We start from the raw sequence: 27898 nt of genomic DNA on the forward strand, positions 1-27898 counted from the left end.
TAATCCATCCCAAGTTAAGCCATGCTCCCAAATGTCCCTATTAAACACTGCACACAGCAATCTTTTAGTAGCATTGAGAAACATAAAAGCCTCTATAATGGCTCTCTTAACCTTCCCGGGTACATGTACTGAAGAGCTCTTGGCAAAGGGCAGTTCCAATAAGCTTTTACACAAAGCTTCATAATCATTATTGTTGACTGTTTCAAAGATGTTATTAACTTTTGTTGGGTGCTTTGAATTCACCCATAACTAACTCAAATGCTCAGGTTATGAGAGTAGAATCAGAATTTGCATGAGCTTAATCAAACCCACGCCTCCAATACCACAATCACATACTGCTTGCTGCTCTTTGAAGCTTTCTATGTATACCCCACTCCTTCCTCAAAAGAGTCGATGACTGAAACACTAACATGGTTTCAGTCTCCACAGGTACTTGCTGACCTGCCAAGTAGTCCTGTTTTATTTCAGATTTTAGTTTAGTTTAGTTTAGAGATACAGCTCAGAAACAGGCCCTTCGATAGATAGATCATCAATGCAAAAAAAAGTAAAATCTCAATCAAGTGTATTTCTAAATTCATTTATTAATACCACTAATATTAAGGATGTTTGGAGAATAGAAAACCCAACTGGACGGGAATATTCATTTTACTCACCAGTACACAAAACATACTCAAGAATAGATTATTTTTTAGTTGACTCTACGTTTATTCCATTTATTTATAATTCAAAATACCATAACATTATAATTTCAGATCATGCACCGGTAACATTCATGATTAAATTAAATGGAATGTCCGAGAAACAAGCATATTGGAGATTTAACCCACAAATTTTGAACGAAAAGTCATGCCAGGAATATATTATTAAACAGATTCAAATATTTTTTGAAGTAAATGACAACCCCGACACACCTATTTCTCTTATGTGGGAAACGTTTAAAGCGTATGTTCGAGGTACATTAATTTCTGCTCAAGCTTTTTATAATAAAGAGAACAGGATTAAGCAACAAACATTGGAAAGTGAAATTAAACAACTAGATATAGAAAATGCGAGAATGCCATCTACTCTAAAACATAATAAAATTGCTGTATTGAAATATAAACTAAATAAAATGTATTCAGAACAAGTAATAAAACTTTATCAAAAAACAAAACAATTACATTTTGAATTTGGAGACAAACCACAAAAACTATTAGCACGTCAGTTACGAAAAATGGAAGGGGAAAAAATAATTCAGAAAATTAGAACAGAGACAGGAGAATTATTAAAAATGCCCAAGGACATAAATGATAGATTTCTCCAATATTATCAGAACCTTTATTCAACTAAAACCGTAGCACAATCAGAAGGAATAGCAGACTTTTTAAAAAAATGTAATTTACAAGGTTTAGATTCAAAAGATAGAGAAGTACTAGAAAGGGAGATTACGATAAAGGATATTGAGGAGTCTATTGGTTCTTTAAAAAATGGTAAAGCAGTAGGACCAGATGGTTTAGGCTCCGAATTTTATAAAAAATTTTATGATTTGCTTAGCCCACGTTTACATAGACTGTATGAGTATATATATACTCAACAGAAACTTCCAGATACTCTAAATGAATCTATAATAACACTTATTCCTAAAGCTGATAAAGATCCGGAAGACCCGGGATCATACAGAGCAATTGCACTTTTAAATACAGATCAAAAAATTTTAACTAAAATACTAGCGCATAGATTAAGTACAGTGATGAATAAATTAATACACCCTGACCAAACAGGCTTCATTCAGAAACGATATTCATACTATAATCTAAGAAGATTATTTAATATTATATATTCCAAGAGAATTATTAATGAAGATCTAGCAATAATCTCACTTGATGCTGAAAAAGCATTTGATCAGGTTGAATGGTCTTATTTATTTTCGGTGATGGAAAATATGCAGCTAGGGGAGAAATTCTGTACATGGATAAAACTGTTATATACAAATCCCACGGCCAGAATATTTACAAACCAAAGGTTGTCATCGAAATTTAGCCTATCTAGAGGTTGTAGACAAGGATGCCCGTTATCCCCATTATTATTTGCGCTTGCTATTGAGCCACTGGCAGAAAGAGTTAGGGGGCATCCGGAAATACATGGATATAACACAAAGGACACAGTGAATAAAATTTCTCTATACGCAGATGACGTATTAATTTACATTACAAAACCAGAAATTAGTATTCCAAACTTATTAAAGCTAATAACCCAATTTGGTTCACTTTCAGGATACAGAATAAATTGGAATAAAAGCGAAATTATGCCAATAAGGGAACATAATAAACAGATAATACAACAATTTCCATTTAAAATAGTAAATGAAAAATTTAAATATCTAGGTATCTATGTAACTAAGATATATACATCATTATTTAAAGCAAATTTCCCCCCATTACTGAACAAACTACATAAGAATATTCAATATTGGAAAACACTCCCTATCTCAATGGTTGGCAAAATTAATGCCATAAAAATGATTTTTTTACCGCAAATATTATACCTTTTTCAGACAATTCCGATATATCTGACAAAAAACTTTTTTAAAAAATTGGACTCTATTGTTAATGATTTTATCTGGGATTATAAGAATCATAGGATAAACAAAAGACACTTGTGTAAATCAAAAATAAATGGAGGCCTGGCTTTACCCAATTTTTTGTTTTATTTCTGGGCAGTTAATATTAAAAATATGAATTTCTGGTTGGAAGAAATAGATCATCAACCAGACTGGTTAAAAATGGAAAAGGAAGATTGTTTACCTTTTGATATTGGTTCGATATTATTTGCTACGTCTAAATTAAACAAAAAAATTTATAGGGAAAACCCTATAATATTTAGTGCTATACGAATTTGGAAACAATTAAAAAAGACATTAAAATTAGATAATTTATCACTTTTTCTTCCAATTGTGAATAATCCTTTGTTTAAGCCTTCATGGGTAGACGGGGGTTTTACACAATGGAAGGATTATGGAATTAAAAATATGGGACAACTTTATAAGGAAGGCACTTTTCTGACATTTCAGGAGTTGCAACAGACTTATGGTCTTCGTGGAAATGATTATTTCAGATATCTTCAACTTAGAGATTATGTAAAATCGAACTCCCAAAATTTTCGAATTAGAAATTCAGAAATTCTTGATGAATGTTGGAACAAACATCCTAATACAGAAAAATTAATATCTTATATATATAATATCTTATTAGACAGTGACATTCCCTCCACGGACTTATACAGACAAAAATGGGAAAAAGAATTAAACCAAGTAATTACGAAAGATACTTGGGAAGAAAGTTTGCAACATATACATCAGTGTTCACTAAACGCCAGACATTCTCTAATACAATTTAAAGTAATACATAGGTTACACTATTCAAAAACAAAACTACATAAAATTTTCCAACATATCTCACCTAAATGTGATAAATGTCAACATTTAGAAGCTACATTATTTCATATGTTTGCAAACTGTATAAAAATTAAAAAAATTCTGGGTAAATATTTTTAGCATAATATCTAAAGTAACCAGCACACAATTGGACCCAGATCCAAAATTAATTATACTCGGAATATTAGAATTAAATCAAACATTTAGAACAACACAAAGAAACTTTATGGATTATAGTTTAATAACAGGAAAAAAATTAATTCTAAAATTTTGGAAAGGCCCTACGTCCCCCACAATCAAAATGTGGATTATAGAAATGACGGAGACCTTAAACGTGGAAAGAATCAGATTTTCCCTGTTGGATAAACAGGAATTATTTATTGGAATATGGTCTCCTTTTATTGATTACTTAAAGGGTCAGAATGGTTCAGCACAGGAACCTGACTAGCACTCGGACTAAAGAATGGATGAAATGCTATACTTTGAAATGTACGAATATATCTCGAATGAAGTTTTTGTTATTTTAATAAATTTCTCCACTCTTCTTTAACTAACTTTTTCCTTATCTTTATAATCTGTTTTTGTTTTTGTTTTTATTTTTCTTCTCTCTTTTTTCTTTCTTTACTTCATCTAGTTCTTTAGTTCTATCTAGTTTTAAAAAAAAAGGGGCAAAAGGTATTGGAGACAATATAATAATAATTGACAATATTATCAATTTAAAAATGTATGACTGTAAAGATGTAAACAGGTTATGTACCTATCTCCAATAAAAAATTTATTCAAAAAAAAAAAAAAAAAAGAAACAGGCCCTTCGGCCCACCGAATTTGTGCCGACGAGCGATCCCCGCACAGTAACATTATCCTACACAATTTTTTTAAACATTTACACCAAGCCAATTACCCTACAAACAGTACGTCTTTGGAGTGTGGGAGGAAACCGAGGATCTCGGAGAAAACCCACCCGGTTACGGGGAGAATGCACAAACTCTGTGTGGACAGCACCCATAGTCACGATTGAACCCAGGTCTCTGGCGCTGCAATCGCTGTAAGGTAGCATCTCTACCGCCCACTACATGTGCAGTTCAGTTATGTTTTGATTTTCAAAGCTATGTAAATACCCTTGAGTGAATATGCTTTCAACAGGAAAAGCGAGTGGCATTGGATTAAAGTCATGGAGCCACAGCATCATACAGCAGAGAAACATGCCCAGACCATGCCAAACATTAAATACCCTTCTATACTAATTCCATGTACTAACATTTGGCAAAATAGATACTCTGCCAGTTACTTTCAAAATGTTGTAAGAGCACCATGTCACGCAGTGCGTTCTACAAAACAAGCAGTTCAGTCCTCTTCATAGGCACTGAAAGTTTAGCCACAATCTTTATTGTCACTATTAGGACTGGAAGAACACTTATATAAAATACTGCCAAAGTAATGTTATACTGGTGTTGTTATGTTGTTTGGTATCTGACTTCAAGCCTGAGTTAGTGAATGAAAACCAGGAAGACGATCGTGGCTCTGCTCTGATCTCACCCTACATTGCCTCATGAACGACGTCCAAGCCTTCCCAAATGCAGCTGTTCATTCCTGTTCTGTGCTCCTTTGCCCTCCCAGAAAAGGAGATGGTCTGTTGAGCACAGTCTATTAATCATGCACAGATTAGCGATTGAACATGCATTGTGCAGCTCGGCCTTGTTGGAGGCTTATTTTATGAGCTTAGTGTTACATCTGTTTTTGCATCAATAGTTCTTGTTCTGCACCATTGCCAGAGCATATTCCCTGTTACCATTCGCTCTTCGGGGCCCCAATCCTTTTTAAAATTAAATGCAGTAACATACTTAAAGGCAACAATAATTAATCTGGAGACAATAAAATGAGACTGGTGTTGTACGGTATTGTATGTTGATGATATAATCCTTTGTTATTGAATCACATCTACTGGGATTGATTCCCTAACAGCAACAGGCAGGAAAGGATGAAGAGAGAGAAAAATAATTAAGATGCAACACAATGGAGGGAGGGAGAAAATGAATGAAGGATATTGCCTGGTGCAATGAACCATGTTCAGTAGAAGACACAAAGTGCTGGAGTAACTCAGCGGGTCAGGCAACCTCTCTGGAGAACATGGATAGGTGATGTTCCAGGTCAAGATCCTTCTTCAGCCTGGGTGTGGTGGGAGAGAGGGGTGGAGAAAGCTGGAAGGGAGGTGGGAGCAGGACAAAGTCTGGCAAATGAAAGGTGGATAGAGGTAAGGATGATTTTTGATCACACCACTCCACCTGTATCCACCTATCACGTGGCAGCCTTTGTCCTACCCCATCTGTCTTCTAGGCCCAACAGAGGATGTACTTCCTGCGGCTGCTGAGAAAACACAATCTGCCACGGGCAATGATGGTCCAGTTTTATACTGCCATCAGAGTCTGTCCTCACCTTCTCCATCATGGTCTGGTTTGGCTCAACCACCAAGCATGACATCCGGAGGCTGCAACACATCGTTTGATCAGCCGAGAAGGTTGTTGGCTGTAACCGACCCCCCATTGACGAACTGTAGACAATAGACAATAGACAATAGGTGCAGGAGTAGGCCATTCAGCCCTTCGAGCCAGCACCGCCATTCAATGCGATCATGGCTGATCACTCTCAATCAGTACCCCGTTCCTGCCTTCTCCCCATACCCCCTCACTCCGCTATCCTTAAGAGCTCTATCCAGCTCTCTCTTGAAAGCATCCAACGAACTGGCCTCCACTGCCTTCTGAGGCAGAGAATTCCACACCTTCACCACTCTCTGACTGAAAAAGTTCTTCCTCATCTCCGTTCTAAATGGCCTACCCCTTATTCTTAAACTGTGGCCCCTTGTTCTGGACTCCCCCAACATTGGGAACATGTTTCCTGCCTCTAATGTCTCCAATCCCCTAATTATCTTATATGTTTCAATAAGATCCCCCCTCATCCTTCTAAATTCCAGTGTATACAAGCCTAATTGCTCCAGCCTTTCAACATACGACAGTCCCGCCATTCCGGGAATTAACCTAGTGAACCTACGCTGCACGCCCTCAATAGCAAGAATATCCTTCCTCAAATTTGGAGACCAAAACTGCAAACAGTACTCCAGGTGCGGTCTCACCAGGGCCCGGTACAACTGTAGAAGGACCTCTTTGCTCCTATACTCAACTCCTCTTGTTACGTAGGCCAACATTCCATTTGCTTTCTTCACTGCCTGCTGTACCTGCATGCTTCCTTTCAGTGACTGCAGTACACTGCAAAGGCCAGGAATCGAGCGGGCAAGATCATCTCTGACCCCTCTCACCCTGGCCACAAACTCTTTGAAGCACTTCCCTTTGGAAGGCGACTCTGGACTGTCAAAGCAGTCACAGCCAGACATAAAAACAGCTTTTTTCCCCCATGAGCAGTAGCTCTACTCAACAACCAAAAGTCTGTAGCCTTCTTTTGCTCTGGTATTTTATTTCATTCCTCACATGTTTAAACTATAATGTTTGATTCTTAATGTTTTTGTGTTTTATTCTTAATCGTTTACTGCATGTCATGTTGTGAGCAAAGCACCAAAGCAAATTCCTTGTATGTTTACATACTTGGCTAATAAAATGTATTCAATTCAATTCAATTATCCTTTCAATGAGGTGTATCCTTTGCCTTTCTCCATTTTTGCCCCCGATTCACACACACCCCTTCCTTTCCCCCCCCCCCCCCCCCTCCCCTCTCTCTCTTCATCGTTGCATCCGCTGCACTCATTCACAGCCAGCTTAACTGTTGGCTCCTTCAGGCTTCATCCTCCAGAGAGACAGCGGGCAGGCGGCCAGTCAGGTCTGAGCCACGATGAGCGACACGACTCCGGCTGTCAATGCCACAGGTTAGACCTTATGCTCCCGGGGCATATCTGGCGAACTAGGTGCTGAAGTGAAAGAACTGGGGGGTGCTTCGGGATTTATTATTGCGCTGAAGAGCGGCGCTAACAGCCCTGGGGACATGCGACTGGCCGCTCGTTCCTTTGCATGTGCCTCTCTATAGAAGGTAAGGACTCACAATCTTAAAGGATTTTTACCGCCCGAACCTCACTCTTAATCTTTTACCGCCAGATAAATGTGAGAGAACCCGTTCCAATTATTCTCATTGGTTGCGAAAACCACTGTTAATCGCGCCTTATATTGTCCTCACTTTAGCAATGATATAATTATACGTTTGTCCTTGTTCGCTGCTTTGTGCAAGCAAGAACGATCAAGTTTTCAGGATTTTAATATTTTATTAGAACTCGGAAAGTGAAGAAGCAAATAGATTAAGCTCGATGTACTTTATATTGGTACCCAACTATACTAAGGCGCCCTAACCCTCTTAGTCTATACAATGAACAAGACACAAAGTGCTAGAGGACTTCAGGAGGTCAGGCAACATTTGGAGAGAGAATGTGTAGGGAGGAACTGCGGATGCTGGTTTAAACCGAAGATAAACACACGGAAAGCTGGAGGAACTCAGCGGGTCAGACAGCATCTCTGGAGAAAATGACCAGGTGACGTTTCAGATCGGACTCGGGATCCTTATTCAGTTCCTTCTCTCCAGAGATGCTGTCTGACCCGTTGAGTTACTCCAGCTTTTTGTGTCTATCTGGGGAGAGTATTGGCAGACGACGTTACCGGTCAGGACTTTACTAATACGTTGGTAGCCTATTCGTTGATCGTTTCAACGAAGTCTATCAACAGTCGTAAATGTCATGTGTTAACCCGTGGAAGCCACTTGAGCGGCACAGAGAGAGACAAAAGCCGCTGCCTCGCAGCGCCAGAGACCCAGGTTCAATCCCGGCTTCGGATGCTGTTCCAAAGACGTGCAATGTTTGTAAGTTAATTGGCCTTTGTAAATTGCCCCCAATGTGTAGGCGAGGGGTAAAATCTGAGGGGTTGGTGGGAATGTAAGGAATTAATTTTTTTAAATGCGATTAGTGTTGAGTGTATGCGCGGAAAGGAGCATTTTTTTCTGCGATTTTCTGTGAAACTTTATTCATTGTTTAAACTTACATCTGAGAAGACGGGAGGGGATTTTCCGAATGGTCTTATACAGTCCGGCAGGTCAAATTAGACCGCTTTGTGAAAACCTTTGTTGCCACAGTTGTTAAAAGTGCAAACCTATAACAGTTTGGCAAAGAAAACAAGATCATCGATGCCCGATTAACTGAAGAAATTAAAGAGAAAAGGAGGCGCAATGTGTGCATGTAGCGTCAGAGAAATAAAACGAGGGTTGAGAAATTGGATTATGGAAAGGGTTTGGAAAAAGAATTAAAACGAAAAAAAAGATGACATTGTTAAAGATCTAGAACAACCACAGCTGAAGAAGTAACACTTCTAATAGAAAAAGGGGGGAGGGTGGAAGGGGGGGTGGACTGTCCACTCTGGAAATGTAACATTAAATAAAACAGAAAATGCTGGAAAACAAAACTCGGCAGCATGCCTGGAAAGGGAAATAGTCAACATATTAGGTCGAAAACCCAGCGTCGGAACTGAGAAAGAAAGTCTCTGTTTCCCACTTCTGATGAGTGATCACTAAAGTGAAATATGTTTCTCTTTGCACAGATGCAGCCCGCCTTGCTGAATGCTCCCAGCATTTCCTGGGTTATCTTATACATGCACTGAGTTATTTTCTGGTGCAGAGGTTGATTGGCAACCATGAACAGCAGTCATATTGTTGAAACAATACCCACATCTGATAATTGACGGCAACTACTTCCAGAAAATAACACTGAGAACAACTGCAAGGTACAGTTTTCATTAATGTAACAGTTGAGTTTTGCAAAACGAACAAAAAGATTCACAACTGGCATTGTGGACATAGCGGACCAAAAAGTATATTTGGGATGCATAGGGTTGACCCACTGCAATGGTGAGGTACAAATGGATGTCCAGGGCTGGGACTGGGTCCAGAAGATCATGGTGGTGAGAGGCCAGGAGAAAGGGAAGAGGGTGAAGGATTTGTGATGGATTGAGATGAGGGTTGACTCATATCAGGTGGTGGGGGTGCCTATGAGTTCTGATCGGGGTTGCACCCATTGTTGCTGGGAGTGGTAGCCCAAGATGACTAGGCAAGCAACTCAATTATAGTGGCCCAACATGACTCAACTCCCAGCACCAGACTGGACCTGTCCTAGTTACTGACCCATCTGTTAATGCAAGAAAACAGGAGTGTGGGAGCAATTCAATTGGCGAGGCAGCATTAGTGGAGGATGGAGGACATTGATAGGTGATACTTTGGGTCGGGACCCTTCTTCAGACCTTCGGAGATGCTACCTGACCCCAGTGAGTTGCTTCAGCACTTTGTGCTTTTTCTACAAACTAGCAACTGCAGTTCCTTGTGTCTCTATGAATTATTGTGTTTGGAAAATCAAGGCATTGGCCAATATAATAAATGGTAACATACTTAAAAGTGGAGAGGAGCAAAGATGCCTTGGAGAAAATATTTAACAATCTTTGGTGGGTAAGGCAGTTAAAAAGCACCCAACAAATTTGTGGAGGCAGAAGGTATCAGTTGACATTATGTGTCAAGCCCCTACACAGTCCTGATGCATGGACTCAACTCGAAGCTTTCTTTTGCTTTCACAGACATTGCTTGACCCACTGAGTTCTTCCAGCGTTTTGTTTGTGTTCGAGATTCCAGCTTAAAAAGCCTCTTTTGTGTTCACAAAGATACTTTCCTTCATTTTCTGAGACACAGAATATATGTGCAGGAGGTGACTCTTCACAATGGAATTGTATAAAACATTAGTCAGGCCACATTCTGAACACTGCATTCTGTTCAGGCCACCGTGCTATGGAAAGGTTGTTGCAACAGATAATAGACAATAGACAATAGGTGCAGGAGGAGGCCAGTCAGCCCTTCGAGGCAGCATCGCCATTCAATGTGATCGTGGCTGATCATTCTCAATCAGTACCCCGTTCCTGCCATCTCCCCATACCCCCTGACTCCGCTGTCCTTAAGGGCTCTATCTAGCTCTTTCTTGAATGCGTACAGAGAACTGGCCTCCACTGCCTTCTGAGGCAGAGAATTCCACAGATTTACAACTCTCTGACTGAAAAAGGTTTTCTTCATCTCCGTTCTAAATGGCCTACCCCTTATTCTTAAACTGTGGCCCCTGGTTCTGGACTCCCCCAACATTGGGAACATGTTTCCTGCCTCTAACGTGTCCAACCCCTTAATAATCTTATATGTTTCGATAAGATCCCCTCTCATCCTAAATTCCAGTGTATACAAGCCTAGTCGCTCCAGTCTTTCAACATATGACAGTCCCGCCATTCCGAGAATTAACCTAGTAAACCTATGCTGCACGCCCTCAGCAAGAATATCCTTCCTCAAATTTGGAGACCAAAACTGCACACAATACTCCAGGTGTGGTCTCACTAGGGCCCTGTACAACTGCAGAAGGACCTCTTTGCTCCTATACTCAACTCCTCTTGTTATGAAGGCCAACATTCCATTGGCTTTCTTCACTGCCTGCTGTACCTGCATGCTTCCTTTCAGTGACTGATGCACTAGGACACCCAGATCTCGTTGTACGTCCCCTTTTCCTAACTTGACACCATTCAGATAATAATCTGCCTTCCTATTCTTACCACCAAAGTGGATAACCTCACATCTATCCACATTAAACTGCATCTGCCATGCATCCGCCCACTCACACAACCTGTCCAAGTCACCCTGCAACCTCATAGCATCTTCCTCACAGTTCACACTACCACCCAGCTTTGTATCATCTGCAAATTTGCTAATGGTACTTTTTATCCCTTCATCCAAGTCATTAATGTATATTGTAAATAGCTGCGGTCCGAGCTTCGAGCCTTGCGGTACCCCACTAGTCACTGCCTGCCATTCTGAAAGGGACCCATTTATCCCTACTCTTTGCTTTCTGTCTGTCAACCAGTTTTCTATCCGTGTCAGTACCCTACCCCCAATACCATGTGCTCTAATTTTGCCCACTAATCTCCTATGTGGGACCTTGTCGAAGGCTTTCTGAAAGTCATGGTACACCACATCCACCGGCTCCAATGGTAAAGAAGGTACAGAAGCATTTTACAGGAATCATGCTATGGATTGGGCATGTTCAGTTATGTGGTAAGACTGGTTAGGCTGGAACATAGGAAGAGATTTGGGAGACTGAAATCAAGTGCATAATATTATCAAGGGTGAAAGAGAAGGAGCTGTATCCTCTAACAGAGAGGCAGGTAACTAGGAGATATCGATTGGTAGGAAGGAACTGGAGATGCTGGTTTAAACCAAAGATAAACACAAAAAGCTGGAGTAACTCAGCAGGTCAGACAGCATCTCTGGACGAAAGGAATAGGTGACATTTTGGGTTGAGACCCATCTTTAGACTGAGTGTCAGGGGAAAAGGAAATGAGAGATATAGACGGTGAGGCAGAAAAATATAAAACAAATGAATGAAAGATATGCAAAAAAGTAACGATGATGAAGGAAATAGGCCATTGTATAGACAATGAGACTCAACAAGATGACGATGAAGCTGGTACAACCTGGGTGGGGGAGGGATGGAGAGAGGGGGATGCAAGGGTTGATTACATTAGTACATTGTTAGATTGGTACATTCAATGGTTCATTGAAGTGACTGAGAAGAATTGAAAGGATTCCTCTTAGCCAAGGAATGATAGGGTCTGAAAAGATGGTGGAGGCAGAAACCCTTCTCTCATTGAAAAAACACCTGCAGAAGCACTAGATGGACTATGAAGGGTCTGTCCCACTTTGGCGATTTTTTTTTCCAAATCTTTTTATTAAATTTCAAAAAATGATAAGCATAACAGTGATATTGATACATAGGGATCAGGATTACATTAACAACAAATGTAGCCTTAATATAAATCCAGTTTCAAAATACATATAGGGTATAGACCTCCCAGTCTCTAGGTAATTATAGATAAAAGGTTAAAAGAGAACTTATATATATATATATATATTTATTTTTTTTAAAGATAAAAAGAAAACAAAACAAACAAAAAAAATTTTTACCCCCCTAAACTAAAATAAGCAAACAAGCAAAAAAAACCCAAACAAAACAGAATCTGGGCTGCAAAAAAAAAATGTCAACAGTTTAGACCCCTGTTTGTCGTTAAATCTGTTCCACCAAATAAAGGTAAAAAATTATTATAACGGCTGGAGAGGGAACAACTTATATTGTGTGAAAATATTGAATAAAGCTTCCCCAAGTCATATCAAATTTAATCGAGGGTTCAACAATATCACTCCTAATTTTTTCTAAATTTAAACATGATATCGTTTCAGAATACCAATGGAGTGTGGTGGGAGGATTAGAGTCTTTCCATTGAAATAAAATAGATCTTCTGGCAATTAATGTAGTAAAAGCAATCAACTGACGGGCTGAAAGGGACAGATGAATAGAATCTATCATTGGTAGCCCAAAAATTGCAGTGATAGAAACATAGAAACATAGAAACATAGAAAATAGGTGCAGGAGTAGGCCATTCGGCCCTTCGAGCCTGCACCGCCATTCAATATGATCATGGCTGATCATCCAGCTCAGTAACCTGTACCTGCCTTCTCTCCATACCCCCTGATCCCTTTAGCAAAAAGGGCCACATCTAACTCCCTCTTAAATATAGCCAATGAACTGGCCTCAACTACCTTCTGTGGCAGAGAATTCCACAGACTCACCACTCTCTGTGTGAAAAAATGTTTTCTCATCTCGGTCCTAAAAGACTTCCCCCTTATCCTTAAGCTGTGACCCCTGGTTCTGGACTCCCCCAACATCGGGAACAATCTCCCCGCATCTAGCCTCTCCAACCCCTTAAGAATTGTATATGTATATGTTTCTATAAGATCCCCCCTCAGTCTTCTAAATTCCAGCGAGTACAAGCCTAGTCTATCCAGTCTTTCTTCATATGAAAGTCCCGCCATCCCAGGGATCAATCTAGTGAACCTTCTCTGTACTCCCTCTAAGGCAAGATTAGGAGACCAAAACTGCACACAATACTCCAGGTGCAGTCTCACCAAGGCCCTGTACAACTGCAGTAGAACCTCCCTGCTCCTAAACTCAAATCCTCTTGCTATGAATGCCAACATACCATTCGCTTTCTTCACTGCCTGCTGCACCTGCAAGCTTGATTTCAATGACTGGTGCACCATGACACCCAGGTCACATTGCATCTCCCCTTCTCCTAATCGTTCACCATTCAGGTAATACTCTGCTTTCCTGTTCTTGCCGCCAAAGTGGATAACCTCACATTTATCCACATTATATTGCATCTGCCATGCATTTGCCCACTCGCCTAATCTATCCAAGTCACTCTGCAGCCTCCTAGCATCCTCCTTGCAGCTAACACTGCCACCCAGCTTCGTGTCATCCGCAAACTTAGAGATGTTGCATTCAATTCCCTCGTCCAAATCATTAATATACACTGTAAATAACTGGGGTCCCAGCACTGAGCCTTGCGGTACCCCACTAGTCACTGCCTGCCATTCCGAAAAGGACCCGTTTATTCCTACTCCAACCAATTTTCTATCCACCTTAACACTGAACCCTCAATACCGTGTGCTTTAAGTTTGTACACCAATGTAGGACCTTGTCGAAGGCCTTCTGAAAGTCCAGATATAACACATCGACTGGTTCTCGTTTCTGGACCTCACCATCTCCATCACAGGAGAAAAACTAGTAACGGACATTTTCTACAAGCCCACCGACTCGCACAGCTATCTGGACTACACTTCTTCCCACCCGGTCCTCTGCAAAAAGTCTATCCCCTACTCCCAATTCCTCCGTCTACGCCGCATCTGCGCCCAGGATGAGGTGTTTCAGACTAGGGCTTCCGAGATGTCCTCGTTTTTCAGAAAACGGGGCTTCCCCTCCTCCATTATAGATGAGGCTCTCACTAGGGTCTCTTCTACATCCCGCAGCTCCGCTCTTGCTCCCCCTCCCCCCACTCGCAACAAGGACAGGATCCCCCTCATTCTCACCTTCCACCCCACCAGCCAGCGGATCCAACATATCATCCACCAACATTTCCGTCACCTACAACAGGACCCCACCACTGGCCATATCTTCCCATCCCCTCCCCTCCCTGCGTTCCGCAGAGACCGTTCCCTCCGCAACTCCCTGGTCCACTCGTCCCTTCCTACCCAAACCACCCTAACCCCGGGCACTTTCCCTTGCAACCGCACGAGATGCAACACCTGTCCCTTCACCTCCCCCCTCAACTCCATCAAAGGACCCAAACAGTCTTTCCAGGTGAGACAGAGGTTCACCTGCACCTCCTCCAACCTCATCTATTGCATCCGCTGCTCTAGATGTCAACTTATTTATATCGGCGAAACCAAGCGCAGGCTCGGCGATCGCTTCGCTGAACACCTGCGCTCGGTCCGCATTAACGCAACTGATCTCCCGGTGGCCCAGCACTTTAACTCCCCCTCCCATTCCCAGTCTGACCTCTCTGTCATGGGCCTCCTCCAGTGCCATAGTGAGGCCCGCCGGAAATTGGAGGAGCAGCACCTCATATTTCGCCTGGGCAGTTTGCGGCCCGGTGGTATGAACGTCGACTTCTCCAACTTCAGATAGCTCCTCTGTCCCTCCCTTCCCCTCCTCCTTCCCAGATCTCCCTCTATCTTCCTGTCTCCATCTATATCCTTCCTTTGTCCCACCCCGACATCAGTCTGAAGAAGGGTCTCGACCCGAAACGTCACCCATTCCTTCTCTCCCGAGATGCTGCCTGACCTGCTGAGTTACTCCAGCATTTTGTGAATAAATCGACTGGTTCTCCCTTATCCACTCTACTAGTTACATCCTCAAAAAATTCTATAAGATTCGTCAGACATGATTTGCCTTTTGTAAATCCATGCTGACTTTGTCCGATGATTTCACCACTTTCCAAATGTGATGCTATCACATATTTAATAACTGACTCTAGCATTTTCCCCACTACCGATGTTAGGCTAACTGGTCTATAATTCCCTGTTTTCTCTCTCCCTCCCTTTTTAAAAAGTGGGGTTACATTAGCTACCCTTCAGTCCTCAGGAACTACTCCAGAATCTAAGGAGTTTTGAAAAATTATCACTAATGCATCCACTATTTCTGAGGCTACTTCCTTAAGCACTCTGGGATGCAGCCTATCTGGCTCTGGGGATTTATCTGCTTTTAATCCATTTAATTTACCTAACACCACTTCCCGACTAACCTGGATTTCCCTCAGTTCCTCCATCTCATTAGACCCCCGGTCCCCCGCTATTTCCGGCAGACGGTTTATGTCTTCCTTAGTGAAGACAGAACCAAAGTATTTGTTCAATTGGTCTGCCATCTCCTTGTTCCCTATGATCAATTCACCTGTTTCCGACTGCAAGGGACCTACATTTGTCTTAACTAATCTTTTTCCCTTCACATATCTATAAAAGCTTTTGCAGTCAGTTTTTATGTTCCTTGCCAGTTTTCCCTCATAATCTATTTTCCCTTTCATAATTAAGCCCTTTGTCCTCTGCTGGACTCTGAATTTCTCCCAGTCCTCTGGTATGCTACTTTTTCTGGCTAATCTGTATGCTTCATCTTTTGTTTTAATACTATCCTTGATTTCCCTTGTTAGCCACGGATGCACTACCTTTCCTGGTTTGTTATTTTGCCAAACTGGGATGAACACTTGTTGTAGTTCATCCATGCGACCTTTAAATGCCTTCTATTGCATGTCCACCGTCAACCCTTTCAGCATCAATTGCCAATCTATCTTGGACAATTCACGCCTCGTACCCTCAAAGTTACCTTTCTTTAAGTTCAGAACACTTGTTTCTGTATTGACTTTGTCACTCTCCATCCTAATGAAGAACTCCACCATATTAGGATCACTCTTGCCCAAGGGGCCTCGCACAACAAGACTGCTAACTAACCCTTCCTCATTACTCAATAATGGATGAGGTTGTAAATCAATACCTAAAACTACAGAAATAGTATCAAAAATGTATTTCCAATATTTTTCCAAAAGTGGGCAAGACCAAAACATGAGTCAGCGAAGCCACCTCAGACTTGCATCTATCATAAGTAGGATTTATATGACCATAAAAACGCGCTAACTTATCTTTTGACATATGTGCTCGGTGAACCACCTTAAATTGTATCAGAGCGTGTCTTGCACACATTGAAGAGGTATTGACTAATTGAAGAATCCTCTCCCATTTCTCTATAGGTAAAGAAATTTGAAGTTCTCTTTCCCAATCATTCTTAATTTTATCAGATGTGCCTACTTGTAATTTCAAAATCAACTCATAGATAGCCGATATTAAACCTTTCTGATAAGGATTCAAGTGTAAAAAAAAATCTGTAATTTCAGTTTGATGTGATAATGGAAAAGAGGGTAATGTAGCCTTCAAACAATGTCTAATTTGCAAATACCTATAAAAATGTGAATTAGCCAAATTATATTTATTGGACAGTTGTTCAAAAGACATAAAACAGCACCTGCAGAAACTTTGGCGGTGTTTAAGGCGACTACAGGCAACTAGGCTGTCTCCGCACGGTCGCCGGTGTGTCGCGGGGGGTTGCAGGCTTGGTCATGAGTAGTCTCCAAAGAGTCGTAGCTTTTTACTGATCGCAGTGGAATTTTCTCCCTGCTAAAAACTTTTTGGCGACTGCTGGCTTGACGCCAATGATGGTAGCTTGTCGTCTCCTGTCGTGGGCGCTGTCGTAGGTTGTCGCTAGTGTGTCGCCAGGTGACTTAGGTTGTCGCCGGTGCTGACGACAGTTATCCACCATTTATAAGAATTTTGTTTGTTTGAAATAAAGTACATTTTGGACATTTTGACAAAAGATTGATGTTTGAAATTATTGTATTTCAGAGTAGTTTCTCCTGGCATCTCTTTCAAATATTTTAAGTTCATTTATTTTGACCAATAAAACAAACACAAACACAAGCATTGCACTGCATTGAAAACAGAACTCTTTTCATTTATTTTGACATTGCACTGCATTGGGTCTCTTCAGAGACAAGGGCTTCAACCACACAGACCTCTTCTTGGGCTTCTTCTTCCCCATTTTTCTTGTCCTTCTGTCTTGCAGAATTTTAAGCACTAGGGCCGCTGCAAGCAGCAGGACTTGTTCTTCTTGTAAGAGCAATGCCATCATATGTTGCTCCATGGCAGTCATGAAGCAGAATGATTGGAAACCCTACCCACACTCCTTTGGCGCCAAATTTACGTGAAATGGCTACAGTTGTCATCAGTTGTGACCTGACAGGGTTGTAGCTTGTCGAGGGTGGAGGTAGGTTGACTTTGGTTGTCGTAGTTTGTCGTAGGCGCTGTCGTAGGTGGACGTCCTAAGTCGCAACGACTGGGTCGCCGGTTGTCAGTAGCTTGCCGTCGACTAGCTGGTAGGTTGTCGTAGCTTGTCGTAGACATTGTCGTAGGCATTGTTGTAGGGGGAGTCCAGTCGCCTGTTTTTCGGCGATCTGCTATGACTTTGACAGACGCTGGCAGTCGCCTTAAAAGACCGCCGAAGTGGGACAGGCCCTTAAGCTGCAGGGCAGCAGACCAAGAACTGGAAGATTAAATAGGTATTTCTCATTCTGGATGTGGACTACAGGAAGCTGCTTTCAGTGCCATTAGTTTTTATGATTCCTTTGATGTCCCGAGGGAAAATAATATAGGATGAATGCCGGTGTCTCAACCAGCAGATTTCTTTCTGTTGTCCCTTCTATAGTCGCCAAAAAATGCTTGGCCGATACTTTTAATGTGATTCAGTACAGAAGCCAAGTAGAACTTAAACGCTGGAACAAATAATCACACAACACAACATTTTAATATAATCCTAACTTTAATCCTTTAATTTGTACAAACATGCAATTGTTACAGAAACAAACCACAATTGTGAAAAAAAGCAAATCACAGCACCAGTTTTATAACCATATATATATATATATATATATATATATCCATATATATATATATGGATTCATTCAAATTTGATAATTAGCTATACTGTAAATGAGATGTTAGTCTTGGAATCGTCTAAGTTGTTCTCTGCACTTTACTAAAACATCAAGTCCAAGCATAAAGCAGCCTGCAATATTTTAATCAAGGAATTTTGCAAGATTTAACAGAATTAAGCTATGTAAACATATAAGTCTGAATATTCCGAGTTAGTGAGAAAAACGTTTTACCCAGAATCAAGTCCAAGCATAAAGCAGCCTGAGTCATTTCATCAAGGAATTTTGCAAGATTTAACAGAATTAAGCTATGTAAACATTTAAGTCTGAATATTCCTAGTTAGTGAGAAACAAGTTTTACCCAGAATATTAAATAAAATACTGACTCTGAATGAAATAGTTTCTCCTTGGATGAAAAAAATATTTCACAGCCCTGTTAGAACTTGATGACAGTTGTAGCTTTGTCAAGTCACCTGGTTTATTAACTGAGACTGACCTGAAACATCACCTGGGTATTCCCTCCACAGATGCTGCCTGACCCACTGTGTTCTTCCAGCACTTTGTTTAGCTCAAGATATCGGCATCTCAAGTTCCTTGTATCATCATGTGTGCTTAACTGGATTTGTAATCTGTTGTTTCATTCTTGTCGCACATGTGTGTCAATTTAATCATTCTTGCATCACTCTTTATTTGAATCTAGAAACAAAGAACTGCAGATGCTGGTTAATACACAAAATGACACAAAGCACTGGAGTAACTCAGCAGGTCAGGTAGCATCTCTGGAGAACATGGATGGGTAATTAAATTGGAAACCAACCCTGCCCACCAATTTGATCATAGTTCTTCAAGATGGGAGCATCTATGCTTTTTGTGCATATTTTTGATTTTTTGCAGAGACTGTTGTTTTTCACAGGTGCAAGGTTAAATCTTGAAAAATATTTAATATTTGATTAAAAGGATTGGTCTTCAGCAATTATTTAACATATTGCATTATATGATTTTGTCATCTATTTTCCGTTAAGATTAGCCTTAGTTTATTTTCAGTTAAAATCAGGTCTTTCAGCACTTGTGATCCACACTCCCATATAAAACATGCTTTATTGTTTGCAACAAATCAGTTTTCAGGTAGATGTTAAATTGCATCACATTCATAAATATATTTTTAGGCAAAGGTCTGCTTCATAAAGACCATGAATTTGTGACAATACAGATCAGCATAAGTAGAGAGCAGAAACAATATCAAATACGGAAAACCATGCAGGTCAGACCAGATAGTGTTCGACCTCTGTTTAGATTACAAATTACATCAAAATTATAAACTTTGCTGCAAGGAATTTTAAGAAGAATACCAAAATATACATCCTGGAATCTCTGAATCTTACAAAATTCAAGAAGATTAGCAAGAAGATTATCAAGTCTGCAAGAAATATATAGTTAAAACCAGATGACAGGATAACAGTAAATCAGTTACACCATCCTTTCTTCAAAATGCTTAACCAATTTTCTCAGTAATGCTTAAGGCTTCACTGGAGTTGGGGAATACTGAAATAGAATATGTCAGGGGAACCATTTCTTGAATCCAATATAGCAGCAGCATAGATATATCAACATGTACAGTGTGCCCTCCATAATGTTTGGGCCAAAGACCCATCATTTATTTATTTGCCTCCTTACTCCACAATTTGAGATTTGTTAAAGAAAAAATCACATGTGGTTAAAGTACACAGTCAGATTATACATTTTGGTTTCACCATGTAGAAATTACAGCAGTATTTATACATAGTCCCCCCATTTCAGGGCACCATAATGTTTGGGACACAGCAATGTCACGTAAATGAAAGTAGTCATGTTTAATATTTTGTTGCATATTCTTTGCATGCAATGACTGCTTGAAATCTGCGATTCATGGACCACCAGTTGCTGGGTGTCTTCTCTGGTGATGCTCTGCTAGGCCTGTATTGCAGCCATCTTTAGCTTATGCTTGTTTTGGGGGTTAGTCCTCTTCAGTTTTCTCTTTAAAAGGCATGCACAATTGGGTTCAGATCGGGTGATTGACTTGGCCACTCATGAATTTACCATTTTTTAGCTTTGAAAAAGTCCTTTGTTGATTTAGCAGTACGTTTGGGATCATTGTCTTGCTGTAGAATGAACCGCCGGCCAATGAGTTTTGAGGCATTTGTTTGAACTTGAGCAGATAGGATGTGTCTATACACCAGAATTCATTATGCTACTACCATCAGCAGTGTATCATCAATGAAGATAAGTGAGCCAGTACCTTCAGCAGCCATAAATGCCCAGGCCATAACACCCCCACCACCATATTTTACAGATGAGGTGGTATGCTTTGGATCTTGGGCAGTTCCTTCTCTCCTCCATACTTTACTCTTGCCATCACTCTGATATAAGTTAATCTCTGTCTCATCTGTCCACAAGACCTTTTTCCAGAACTGTGGTTGCTCTTTTAAGTACTTTTTGGCAAACTGTAAACTGGCCATCCTATTTTTGCGGCTAACCAGTGGTTTACATCTTGCAGTGTGTTATGTTCAGCACGGCATAAAGATAGGGCGGCACGGTGGCGCAGCGGTAGAGTTGCTGCTTTACAGCGAATGCAGCGCCGGAGACTCAGGTTCGATCCTGACTACGGGTGCTGCACTGTAAGGAGTTTGTACGTTCTCCCCGTGACCTGCGTGGGTTTACTCTGAGATCTTCGGTTTCCTCCCACACTCCAAAGACGTACAGGTATGTAGGTTAATTGGCTGGGTAAATGTAAAAATTGTCCCTAGTGGGTGTAGGATAGTGTTAATGTATGGGGATCACTGGGCAGCACGGACTTGGAGGGCCGAAAAGGCCTGTTTCCGGCTGTATGTATATGACATGATATGATATGATAAAGTACACTCACACGTTCGTTGCCTGAATTGCTCATCTGGCTTGAAGTTCCTCTCCTTTTTGTGGAAGTCAAAGTGGTGTTTTTGACTTAACTGTTTTTGCTCAACTCTCGAGGCCAAATTGGGTTGAACTAGACTTAGGCGTATTCTTAGCCTTCTCTTCATCAACAGTTCTGCAGGTGAATAACCCGTAGTTGTGTGTGGTGTGGTTCTGTACTTCAGCAATAAACTAGCCAAACGTTGTTTCATGCTGAGCTTTGAACTACCCTGCAAAACCTGTTTCTTGAGAGCCTCTTTGACTACTCTAACAGACCTTTCCGCCGCCCCATTGGAGGCTGGATGGTATGGAGGAACAAGTGTGTGTTTTACCCCGTTACGCTGCATGAACTCTTTGAACTGTTCTGAATGAAACTGAGGTCCGTTATCAGAAACAAGTTCTTCTGGTAAACCATGACATGCAAAAACCGATCTCAACTCGTCTATGGTACGCTCAGCAGTAGTGCTTGACCCCATATGCTTAGCCTCAATCCATTTGGAATGACTATCTACTAGTACCAGAAAATTATCATTACCCTTTTCACAAAAGTCTACATGAACTCTCTGAAACGGTCTACTTGGCCATGACCAGGGTTGCAGTGGTGTTTTTGGTGGTTTACTGCGGCAATTTTGACACACGCTACATTTGCTCACCAGTGACTCAATGTCACTGTCTATACCAGGCCAATATACAAAACTTCTAGCAATTGACTTCATGCTAACTATGCCAGGATGTTCGGCATGAAGTTCGTACATAATCTTGTTTCTTAAAGACTCTGGTACAACCACTCTGTAACCCCACTTTATGCATCCCTGCTCACATGATAATTCATGTCGTCGATTATAGAAAGGCTTCAGTTCCGAGTTTGATCCACTCTCGATTTCAGTCCAACCATTCAATGTCTGTTCATAAACACTCTTCAGCACAGTGTCCATCTCTGTTTCAGCTGCAATTTCTGTTGCAGTCACTGGAAAGTCTTCATCTACGACTTGCAGTGCGTAGATTGAGTTCTCGCTTCCCACATCAGAGTTCTCATGGGGCAATCGGGACAACGCATCTGCGACTGCGTTGCATTTGGAGCTTCTGTACTCCACCTTGTAGTCATACTGGGACAACAGAATTGCCCAGCGCTGCATCCTTGATGCCGCCATGGAAGGTATAGCTGACTTGGGACCCAGTATCGTGAGTAGTGGTTTGTGATCAGTCACAAGGGTGAATGGTCTGCCAAGAAGAAACTGGTGGAATTTCTTGATTCCGAACACAATGCTGAGTGCTTCCTTTTCTATCTGTGCATAGTTGCGCTCACTTGGTGATAGGGTGCGGGAGGCAAAAGCAATAGGCTTAACCTGTCCGTCATCCATTACGTGGCAAATCACTGCACCTACACCATAACTTGAAGCATCACAAGCAAGTTTCATCTCGCGCGTCGTGTCGTAGTGAACAAGGAGTTTGTCACTTGTCAGGTTTTTCTTGCAGATGTCGTATGCATGTTGTTGTTCCTTTCCCCACATCCAATTCTCATCCTTTTGTAACAGATGATGTAGTGGCTTTAGCACGGTTGCTAAATCTGGAAGGAATCGTGCATAGAACTGCACCATCCCAAGGAATGATCGTAGCTCTCACACATTGTTGGGCTTTGGGGCATTCGCAATTGCTTCAACTTTCGCCTTCACAGGGCGCAGTCCGTTGGAATCTACTTTGAGTCCAAGGTAGATCACCTCTGATTGTGCAAATGCACATTTGCTCTTTCGCAGTTTGACGTTATGGCAGTTCAGTCGTGTGAGAACTTGCTCGAGTATCTCCAGATGTTCTTCCATGCCCACTGTGAATATCAGTAGATCATCCTGGTTGCACACACAGTGCGGAATGCCTTGCAACATTTTGTCCATGACGGACTGAAAGATTTTCGGGGAAGATTTCACACCATAGGGCAGCTTTGTGTATGAATACAAGCCCTTATGTGTGTTGATGGTCAGGCACTGCTGACTTTCTTTGTCAACATTGAGTTGGACATAAGCGTGAGACAAATCCAGCTTAGTGAAGACTCTTGCTCCGCTAAGTTCTGCATACAGATCCTGCAAGGTTGGCAAAGGATACTGTTCGTCGTCAACAGCTTGGTTGATTGTGACTTTGTAGTCACTGCATAGTCGAACAGTTTTGTCAGCCTTGAGCACGGCCACAATTGGCGTTGCCCAGTTGCTCTGGTCTGTCTTCACGAGTACTCCATTCCGCTCCAACCTGTGGAGTTCTTCCTCCACTTGTTGCTTTAGCGCATATGGTACTGGTCTTGGTCGACAATACACAGGTCTCACATCTTGCTTCAGTCGAATGTGTGCAGAGTACCCTGTTATTCCCGTGTAACCATCAGCAAATATTTCAGCATGTTTGCTTATGACGTTTTCAAGACGTGATCTGGACGCATCGATGCTGAAAATGTTCTTCCAGTCTAATTTTATTTTACTCAGCCAATCCTTTCCAAGGAGGGTTGGTTTATTTCTGTAGCTGGCCACTATGATGGGCAGTGTTACTGACTGTCCATTACACTGAACTTTACAATTCATTTGTCCGCACGTCTCCAAGGCTTCACCCGAGTAGGTTCTCAGCTTGACCTTACTCTCGGACAATGGTGTCTGTGAGAACTTTGTTTCATACAGGTCTTTGCTCATGACCGAACAGTCTGCTGCCGTGTCAATGCACATATCAATTAACTGTTCATTAACCAATAGTTTAATTCGAAAGTCCTTGTCTTGGCTGGTTGTAGGCTTATTGACAGCAGTTGCATGAATGATGTACAACCCAAGTTCATTATCATCCGGGTTCATCTCTAAGTTGTGAACTCTTTTCTGGTGTTGTCGTGTGTTTCCCACTGTAAGCTTGGCCCGACATGCTGAGGCGATATGGCCTTTCTTCTGGCAGTTATAGCACTTAGCTGTTTTGAACTGACAGGATTGGGATGGGTGATTACCGTTGCAACGATAACAACTGGCTACACTCGGCTCCCCGCCATATTTCGGTTTCAGTTTGGCCCCTTTTGGTTTGGCCATAGGCGCTGCTTTGTGTGTGTACACGGCCACTGCAGTATGTGGTGAACGAAACTCGCGAGCATTCTTTGATACCATCTCCATTGTAGTAGCAATCTTGCATGCTATCTTAAATGTAAGATCAGGAGTGCTCATGAGTCTGGACTGAATTCGTTCGTCCACAAGACCACAAACAAATCTGTCGCGTAGTGCGCGTTCAAGAAAGGTTCCTAAGTTACAGTGCAACATTAAGTTTTTCAAGGCAACAATGTACTCACTGATTGTCTCGTTTTGCTTCTGGTTTCTCGTGCCGAATTTGTAGCTTTCTGCAATTTCCAGAGGCTTTGGGTTGAAGTGCTCCTCCAACTTCTTTATAATGTCACTGAAAGGCACATCTTTTGCCTTTATGGGCGCAAGGATATTCACGAGTGTGCCGTACACTTCAGGTCCGATCTCCGTGAGCAGAATCGCTTTCATGCATTCACAAACGGCCTTATTTGTCGTAGCCACTACCTCTCCTTCACCACTGGTCTCCGTGATGTTGTTTGCCATGAAGAACATGTTTGCTCTCTCCATATAGGAGCTGAACGGCTCTCTACTTTTGTCAAAGATGCCCAGGCTTCCGATGTAGCCCGTGGACGCGGCCATTTTGTCCTTCTCTTTTTTTTTAAACAAAGGAACGAGGAGAGTTTTTTTCCTTGCACAAGCTCAGATTTCCTGCCTGTTCTGGTGTAGCAAAGCACCTAAAACTTAGCAGTACAAAAGCTATGCTAGCTATGCAAAACAAACTGTCTCCTCCACAATCCCGTCCTCGTCGCCAATTTTGTTATGTTCAGCACGGCATAAAGATAAAGTACACTCACACGTTCGTTGCCTGAATCGCGCCAGCCTTTATTTACCCAGCGTTCTCGGCTAAAGGAACACCCACTCATTAACATGGCACATGAATATGCATGAATACATTACACAGTGTAGCCTCTGTATTTCTGTTCATGAAGTCTTCTGCGGACATTGGTCATTAACAAATCCACACCTGACCCCTGAAGAGTGTTTCTGATCTGTCGGACAGGTGTTTGGGGATTTTTCTTTATTATTGAGAGAATTTTTCTGTCATCAGTTGTGGAGGTCTTCCTTGGCCTGCCAGTCCCTTTGCGATTAGTAAACTCACCAGTGCTCTCTTTCTTCTAAATAATGTTCCAAACAGTTGATTTTGGCAAGCCTAAGGTTTGGCTGATGTCTCCAACAGTTTTATTCTTGTTTCTCAGTCTCATAATGGCTTATTTGACTTTCATTGGCACAACTTCGGTCCTCATGTTGATAAACAGCAATAAAAGTTTCCAAAGGTGATGGAAAGACTGGAGGAAAGACTTGGTGCTGAGAGCTCTCTTAAACCTGCATTAAGGAGGCAATTAAACACACCTGAGCAATTACAAACACCTGTGAAACCATGTGTCCCAAATATTATGGCGCCCTGAAATGGGGGGGACTATGTATAAATACAGCTGTAATTTCCACATGCTGAAACCGAAATGTGTAAAAATACATTTTAATAAAATCTGACAATGTGCACTTTAACCACATGTGATTTTTTTTTCTCTATTACAAATCTCAAATTGTGGAGTACAGAAGCAAATAAATAAATGATGGGTCTTTGTCCCAAACATTATGGAGGGCACTGTACATTGATTTTCCATTATTGCAGGAATTGAGTTACAGCATTTACATTAATAAATCAAATGTGTTCCAGGACCTGCTTAAGAAAATGCAGTTACGATGATTTTGAATGTTGGAAGTCACAAGCATGGAGAAATGCAACTTATATTAAAATTGAAAGTATATATACATCGTGAACAATTGGAATTTCCTGCTTTGTTATATTTTTGCATGTGCCAGATCACTATTGCCACAGTTCTTAAATAACCATCAAAGCATTTGCACATCACTGATATGCATTTTGGCGTACAGATGACAAAGTACTTATCATGGTAATAAAGCAAGATTCAGAACCATGTGTACACTAATGTAATGTACGATTAGGACAAAAGTTATGAAACATAGGATTTTGAAGCAATAATGGCCATCGCTTTTTCAGAAATATGTTTATCTAAGTATTCTTACTTTTACTATGTAATGGAAGAGGGTGGTTCACAGCTTACTTTCTGCTCTTAAAAATAATGCCCCACATCTATGGAATGAAGTAGTCTGTCAGACTGACCTCTATTGTGCTAAGGCCAGGCGCCAGCTCTCAGACATTTCCTTATTCCTACCCCTTGACCATGACATCACAGACGAACACCAGGCCATTATCTCTCTAAATGTTTCTCATCTCATCTCCTCTGGCAATCTCCCCTCCACAGTTCCCCAGACCCGCACTGCCCGCTTCGATCTCATCCCTAAAATCCACAAACGGGACTGCCCTGGCTGACACATTGTTTCTGCCTGCTCTTGCCCCACTGAATTCATCTCCACATACTTTGATCCCATCCTATCCCCCCCTTTGTCCAATCCCTTCCTACCTACATCCAAGACACTTCACACACCATTTAACTCTTGCATAGCTTTCAATTTCCAGGCCCCCATTGCTTCATCTTTACCATGGATGTCCAGTCCCTTTGCACCTCCAACCACCACCAGAAAGTTCTTAAGGCTTTCTTGTTCTTCCTCGAACAGAGGGCCAATTAATTTCACTCTAACGCTCCTCTCAGCCTGGCGGAACCTGTCCTCACCTTCAACCACCTCAATTATGACACTTCTCACTTTCCCCAAGATAAAGTTATCACATGGGAACTCGCATGGGCCCCAGCTATGTCTGCTATTTTGTGGGTTACGTCGAACAGTTCTTATTTCAGGAGTACCCTAGCACCATCCTCTAACTCTTTCTCCACTACATCGATGACTGCATCAGAGTTGCCTCCTGTACCTGTGCAGAACTCGTGGATTTCATTAACCTCACCACCAATTTCCATCCTGCCCTCAAATTCACCGCAACTATCCCTGACACCGCTCTCCCTTTTCTTGATCTCCATATTTCCATCACAGGGAAAGACTATTGACTTACATCTACTACAAATCTGTCGATTCCCAGTTATCTGGACTCCACTTTCTCCCACCCTGTCTCTTGCAAAGACATTATCCCCTACTCTCAACTCCTCGATCTCCGCTGCATTTGCTCCCAAGATGAGACTTTCAATTATAGGACATCCAAAATGTCCTCTTTCTTTAGTAAATGTGGTTTCCCCCCTGCTGTCATAGATGGATTCCTCAACTCGGTATCCCACAGTATTGCTCTCACTCCCACCAGTCTCATGTTCCTATCTCCGCCCCTTTCTGCCTTCCACAGAGACTGCTCTCCCTGCAACTCCTTGGTTCACTAATCTCTTCCCAACCAAACCACCCCCCCCCCCCTCCTCCCTCGGTACTTTCCAGTCGGGGGAGTCTGAAGAATGGTCCCAACCTGAAACATCATCTAATTATGTTCTCTAGAGATGATGCATGACCCCCTGTTACTCTAGCACTTCGTGTCTTATTTTGTAACACAGCACCGGCAGTTTCTTATGTTACTAGAGGTTGGGATGTTATGTTACAGTTGTACAAGATGCTGGTGAGGCTACAGTTAGAGT

The 27898-nt window shown here is 41.6% G+C and overlaps 1 protein-coding gene across 1 annotated transcript in view; it reads left to right on the top strand.

The window, feature by feature from the left end:
• The first annotated feature begins 9062 nt into the window (after window positions 1–9062).
• Window positions 9063–27898, top strand: part of drd3 (dopamine receptor D3) — a 71460-nt gene continuing 52624 nt past the window's right edge. The window contains exon 1 of the mRNA XM_078408628.1: window positions 9063–9174. The gene's annotated coding sequence lies outside the window, so the exon portion shown is untranslated. The remainder of the gene's footprint in view (window positions 9175–27898) is intronic.

Source organism: Rhinoraja longicauda, chromosome 12 (assembly GCF_053455715.1).
Source record: "Rhinoraja longicauda isolate Sanriku21f chromosome 12, sRhiLon1.1, whole genome shotgun sequence".
Classification (NCBI taxonomy): Eukaryota; Metazoa; Chordata; class Chondrichthyes; order Rajiformes; family Arhynchobatidae; genus Rhinoraja; species Rhinoraja longicauda.